The following is a 6958-nucleotide window of genomic DNA, read 5'->3' on the forward strand; positions in this document are numbered from 1 at the left end:
CCCACCCATGGAAAAGACTTTGTCTATTTACCCTATCCATGCCCCTCATGATTTTATAAACCTCAATAAAGTCATCCCTCATCCTTTGACACTCCAGGGAAAACAGCCCCAGCCTGTTCAACCTCTCCCTATAGCTCAAATCCTCCAATCCTGGCAACATCCTTGTAAATCTTTTCTGAACCCTTTCAAGTTTCATTAAATCATTCCAATAGGAAGGAGACCAGAATTGCACGCAATATTCCAACAGTGGCCTAACCAATGTCCTGTACACATGCAACATGACCTCCCAATATTCAATGTTCTGACCAACAAAGAAAAGCATAACAAATGCTTTCTTCACTATCCTATCTACCTGCAATGCCACTTTCAAGGAGCTATGAACCTGCACCCCAAGGTCTCTTTGTTCAGCAACACTCCTGAGGTCCTTACCATTAAGTGCATAAGTCCTGCTAAGATTTGCTTTCCCAAAATGCAGCACTTTGCATTTATCTGAATTAAACTCCATCTGCCACTTCTCAGCCCAAGTCAATTATCTATTATTCACAAGCTCATGAAGCTTTGGAGTGGTACCATCAGACTACCAAACTACGATTATGGCATACTGTCACAAATACCAACAGGATTGGGAGACAGGATTAGATTTATGACCAGCTGCTACCAAAGCCAATGGACTGACCATAGACCATTCCCTGGACTGGAGGGGCATGGACGCCCTCTCCAAGATACCCATGATCAAATGTCTGACCATAGCATATGCTATGGAGCCCTTGATTGACAAGTGTCTCCACTGACTTTGGTGCTGACACTCTATTAAGACATAAAGACATGGCTGCTTGCCTGCTGCATATGGAGTATATTGCTACATGATATGCTAACACGTGGTGCAGGTGTCTGATTGATGTAATGCACAGCTGTACAGCAGGATATGTAGCCCCGAGACTAGGACCACTCGCCAAGCTACCTGTTTCTGTGACAGTGCAAAACAAAATAGGGATTTTGTAAGCATGCAGGTATGCAGAGTGACAACAAGCATGCCACGCTGAGATGCAGTGTGATCAGGTCTGCAAGCTGGGTGCCTGTCCCTGCTACAGCCTTTCAATGCTATTAGCTGTTGTGTCCTTCAATGCCTGTCTGAGCTATCAGAGTACATGGTAGCATTGCCAGCGTGGTTAATATGTGGTGGCAGACACTGAATGTCTGGATAGTTTTTGCTACTGCTGTTGGGGGAGGTTTTAAACTAATGTGGCAGGGGGCTGCGAACCAGAGCAGAAGACTAGTAGACAGCGAGGTGGAAACTGGAGAATTATGACGTTAGCATTAATAAGGGGAAGAGTAGGCAGAGAGCAGATGATCGCAAAGAGAACTGGTGGCCTGAAGTGCACATACTTTAATGCAAGGAGTATCGTGGATAAGGCAGATGAACTTAGGGCTTGGATTGGTGTCTGTGGGTTTGATGTTATTGCAATCACAGAGACTTGGTTGAAGAAAAGGTATGATTGGCAACTAAATATTCTAGGATATAGACGCTTCAGACAGTACAGGGAGGGAAGTAAAAGTGGGGGGAGGAGTATCATTGCTGGTCAGGGATGATATCATGGCTGTGCTAAAGGAGGACACTATGGAGGGCTTGAGTAGTGAGGTATTATGGTAGAGCTGAGAAATAAGAAGGGTGCAGTTACATTGTTGGGACTGTACTACAGGCCTCCCAACAGTGAGCATGAGGTTGAACAAATAGTTAAACAGATTATGGAAAGATGTAGAGGCCACAGGGTGATGATGATGATAGGAGATTTTACTTTTTCTAACATTGACTGGGATACACTTAGTGTAAGAGGTCTGGATGGGGTAGAATTTGTAAGAAGCGTCCAGGAGAGTTTTCTAGAGCAGTATGTCAATAGTCCAACGAGGGAAGGGGCTCTATGAACCAGGCCAGGTGGTAGAAGTTGCAGTGTGGGATTTCTTTGGGAATAGTGACCACAATTCTGTTAAATTTTAAAATACTCACAGACAAAGATGAGAGTGGTCCTAAGGGAAGAATACTAAACTGGACCAAGGCCAATTATATCAAAATTAGGCAGGAGCTGGGAATTGTGGATTGGACACAGTTATTTGAAGGGAAGTCCACATGTGGGAGGCTTTCAAAGAGAGGTTAAAGATAGTGTAGGATAGGCATGTCCTGTTGAAAACAAAGGATAGGAAGGGCAAGATTCATGAACCATGGATGACAGGAGAAATTGTATGACTAGCCAAGAGAAAAAGGGAAGCGTACATAAGGTCCAGGCAGCTAAGAACAGAATGGGCCCTGGAGGAATATCGGGAAAGTAGGACCAGTCTTAAACAGGGAATCAAGCAGGCTAAAAGGCATCATGAAATAGCTTTAGCGAACAGAATTAAGGAGAATCCCAAAGCCTTTTTTTTGGTAAATATATTTATTAGCAACATTTTTTTAACTTTACAAACATAAAAAAATCAATAACAAATAGCAGTATAATAAAAAGAAAAAAAACCACAAGTTACACTACAACTACTGTCTACTAAGTATTAACCTACCCTATTACACAAAACAAACCCTAACACTGTGCAAAGCAACACCAAAAAAAAAAGCAAAAAAAAAATTGAAAAGCACAAAATACAGAACAACTATGCTTGGTGCAAAGCTCCCAAACAAAGGAACGGAAGCATTGTATATATTCCCGTATTAGCTCAGGAGACCCCCCTCCAGGGCCTAGGGCTCGACAAATCTAACCATCCTGGTCAAACAAACGCCTGAGTTAAGATAACTGACAAATCTATATCCAAGACTGGTCTGTTGTGTGGTGCACCATGTTTGTAAAAAAGCCCAAGAGAATGTGCTCCATAACTAATTTCTGCCATCCCAGGAAGCCCGGCGGGTTCTCAGACACCCAATTCATCAGAATATTCTTCCAAGCACAGTATGTAAGAATATTAAAAAGGTTCTTCCCCTGCCCGTGTAAGATGGTAAATTTGGTAGACCTAAGAGGAGAGATATCGGGTCTATTTAGACTTCAGTACTCAATACCCTCCCTGTCTCTCCCGCCACAGCGCTCCAATAAACAAAGAGCCTGTGGCATGTCCAGAAGCAATACCTACACTTATCTTACATTTGGGCACACTGAAGATGCCCCTTTTTTAAACTTCACCAGACGGTCTGGTGCCAGATGAGCCCTGTGCAGAACTTTTAACTGCGTAGCGCATGTCCTATTACAGATTGAGATCTTTCGAGTATTCTCCCATATGTTCTCCCATGTTTCAGAAAAGATCTCCACTCCTAGCTCTTGTTCCCAAACCTCACATAACAGTTTAATATCCTGCCAGGTCCTGGCACCCAGCAGGCAATAGAGGGCACTAACTGAAAGGGTGCTTGTGGAACGTAGCAACAATCTCTCTGTATTGGGCTTATATGGCTTAGTGAGAAGTGTAGCCTTCTTCTGGATGAAATCCCTAACCTGAAAAAACAGAAAAGGCCTCTGCTGGGCAACCCGTATTTGCGGCTCAGTTGCTCAAAAGATATCATAACCTCCCACTCAAACAAGTCTCCCAAACTAGAAATACCTCCCGCTGCCCACAGTTTGAACCCTGAGTCCATCATCCCTGGTCGGAACCCTGGCATGACAACTATAGGTTTAAGTGGCAAAGTCTTGGATAAACAATCCTTGCTCTGACGCATCGCCCTCCAAGCCCTGACTGTACGAATGACAATGGGGTTCCGGCAGTAGTCCATAACTGTCCTCATCTTATCATGAACAACAAGTTAATAAGAGGACATTTTGCTTGGGAGGCCTCAATATCCAGCCATATTGAGTTTGGATCATTACCTACCCAATCACAGACAAAGGACAGCAGGGAATTCAATTGATACCTTCTGATGTCTGGGAAATCAACTCCTCCCCCTCCTTGAGGCAACTGCAATTTAGTAAGTTTGATGAGGGGCCGCCCACGATGCCAGACAAAGGAACCAAACCACCCCATAAGCTTCTGCAGCGTTGACCTGGGAAACATTATAGGGAGCATACGCATGGGATAACGCAAACAAGGAAGAACATTCATCTTAATGAGAGATATTCGGCCCAGCCATGAAATTGGAAGAGCCTCCCATCTCTGTAGATCTCACCTAATATTGTCGAGCAAGTGAGCAAACTTAGTCCGAAATAACAGATCAAACTTGGGGGTTATAAAAATGCCTAGGTATCGGAACCCTGCCCGTAAGCACTTAAAAGGGAACTTAGGGTCACCTTCAACTTCTGGCACATCCTTAAGATTCCCCAAAGTCATAGCCTCCCATTTTGCAAAGTTAATCTTATATCCTGAAGTAGCCCCAAATGAATTGATACATTGTATCAAATGGGGTACGGAGGTCATCAGATTTGATTAAAACAGATGGACATCATCCGCATACAGTGTAATTTTGTGTGCCATCGATTCCACTTCTGGAGTGGTTATGTGAACGTTCTGACGAATGGCCTCTGCCAGCAGCTCTATCACCAACATAAACAATGGTGAGAGGGGGCTGCTTTGCCGACTACCCCAACTAATCCTAAAATTCCCAGACTTCATACCATTGGTGATGACCGCGGCCAGAGGGTGGCAATATAAAACCTCCACCCACCTCTAGCAAAGACTCCACCCAACCCTAACTGTTCTAAGACACAAAAAAGATACGGCCACTCCACCCTGTCAAATGCTTTCTCTGCATCTAAGGAAATCACCAACCTCTGAGTCAATTGTTGCTGATAAACTTGGACCATATTCAGCAACCTTCTAATACTTTTAGAGGACCTACAGCCCCTTATAAAGCTTGTCTGGTCCTCTTTAATAATATGGAGCAACACCTTTTCCAAACGCCAGGATCTTGAAATCTGAATTTAATAGAGAGATGGGCCTGTATGAGGCACAATCCTCAGGAACCTTCCCCTTCTTAAGAATTAAGGATATATGAGCTTCTCTCAAAGATGTGGCAGGCACTCATGCATATAGGAGTGATTGTACATCTCAACATCGGCCCTGACAGAATCCCTATAAACTCCTTATAAAACTCACCTGGGAGACCATCAGGGCCAGGTGCTTTCCCACTCTGAAGTTGCCTAGCGCCTCCTGTATTTCCTGAACTGTTAAGGGAGCATTAAAGAAAGAGGCCTGTTCTAAGATTACCCCTGGGACGTTCAAGTTCTTAAAACAGGTCTCCATTTTAGCCCTCCTGTCTTCGCAACCTTCAGACCGATACAATTCAGAGTAAAAACTCCAAACATCCTCATTAATCTTTTTAGCATCGTATGTAAGGACCCTGGCCTTGTCTCTGATTGCAGTCATGTATTGGGGAGCATGCTTTTAACTAGTCAGGTACACTAAATACTTCCCTGGCCTATCCCCATATTCAAACAGCCTTTGTCTAGCAAAAAATGAGGTCTGCAGATGCTGGAGATCACAGCTGAAAATGTTTGCTGGTTAAAGCACAGCAGGTTAGGCAGCATCCAAGGAATAGGAAATTCGACGTTTCGGGCATAAGCCCTTCATCAGAAATGAGGAGAGTGTGCCAAGCAGGCTAAGATAAAAGGTAGGGAGGAGGGACTTGGGGGAGGGGCGATGGAGATGTGATAGGTGGAAGAAGGTCAAGGTGAGGCTGATAGGCCGGAGTGGGGTGGGGGCGGAGAGGTCAGGAAGAAGATTGCAGGTTAGGAGGGCGGTGCTGAGTTGAGGGAACCGACTGAGACAAGGTGGGGGGAGGGGAAATGAGGAAACTGGAGAAATCTGAGTTCAGTCCTTGTGGTTGGAGGGTTCCCAGGCGGAAGATGAGGCGCTCCTCCTCCAACCGTCGTGTTGTTATGTTCTGCCGGTGGAGGAGTCCAAGGACCTGCATGTCCTCGGTGGAGTGGGAGGGAGAGCTAAAGTGTTGAGCCACGGGGTGGTTGGGTTGGTTGGTCCGGGTGTCCCAGAGGTGTTCTCTGAAGCGTTCCGCAAGTAAGCGGCCCGTCTTCCCAATATAGAGGAGGCCACATCGGGTGCAGCGGATGCAATAGATGATGTGTGTGGAGGTGCAGGTGAACTTGTGGCGGATATGGACGGATCCCTTGGGGCCTTGGAGGGAAGTGAGGGAGGAGGTGTGGGCGCAAGTTTTACATTTCCTGCGGTTGCAGGGGAAGGTGCCGGGAGTGGAGGTTGGGTTGGTGGGGGGTGTGGACCTGACAAGGGAGTCACGAAGGGAGTGGTCTTTGCGGAATGCTGATAGGGGAGGGGAGGGAAATATATCCCTGGTGGTGGGGTCTGTTTGGAGGTGGCGGAAATGACGGCGGATGATACGTTGTATACGGAAGTTGGTGGGGTGGTAGGTGAGAACCAGTGTGGTTCTGTCTTGGTGGCGGTTGGAGGAGCGGGGCTCAAGGGCGGAGGAGCGGGAAGTGGAGGAGATGCGGTGGAGGGCATCGTCGATCACGTCTGGGGGGAATCTGCGGTCCTTGAAGAAGGAGGCCATCTGGGCTGTGCGGTGTTGGAACTGGTCCTCCTGGGAGCAGATGCGGCGGAGACGAAGGAATTGGGAATATGGGATGGAGTTTTTACAGGGGGCAGGGTGGGAGGAGGTGTAGTCCAGGTAGCTGTGGGAGTCAGTCGGTTTATAGTAGATGTCTGTGTTGAGTCGGTCGCCCGAGATAGAAATGGAAAGGTCTAGGAAGGGGAGGGAGGAGTCTGAGACAGTCCAGGTGAATTTGAGGTCGGGATGGAAGGCATTAGTAAAGTTGATGAACTGTTCAACCTCCTCGTGGGAGCACGAGGCAGCGCCGATACAGTCATCGATGTAGCGGAGGAAAAGGTGGGGGGTGGTGCCAGTGTAGTTGCGGAAGATGGACTGTTCCACATACCCTATGAAGAGACAGGCATAGCTGGGGCCCATGCGGGTGCCCATGGCAACTCCTTTAGTTTGGAGGAAGTGGGAGGATTGAAAAGA

This window comes from Hemiscyllium ocellatum, chromosome 42 (genome assembly GCF_020745735.1).
Source record: "Hemiscyllium ocellatum isolate sHemOce1 chromosome 42, sHemOce1.pat.X.cur, whole genome shotgun sequence".
Classification (NCBI taxonomy): Eukaryota; Metazoa; Chordata; class Chondrichthyes; order Orectolobiformes; family Hemiscylliidae; genus Hemiscyllium; species Hemiscyllium ocellatum.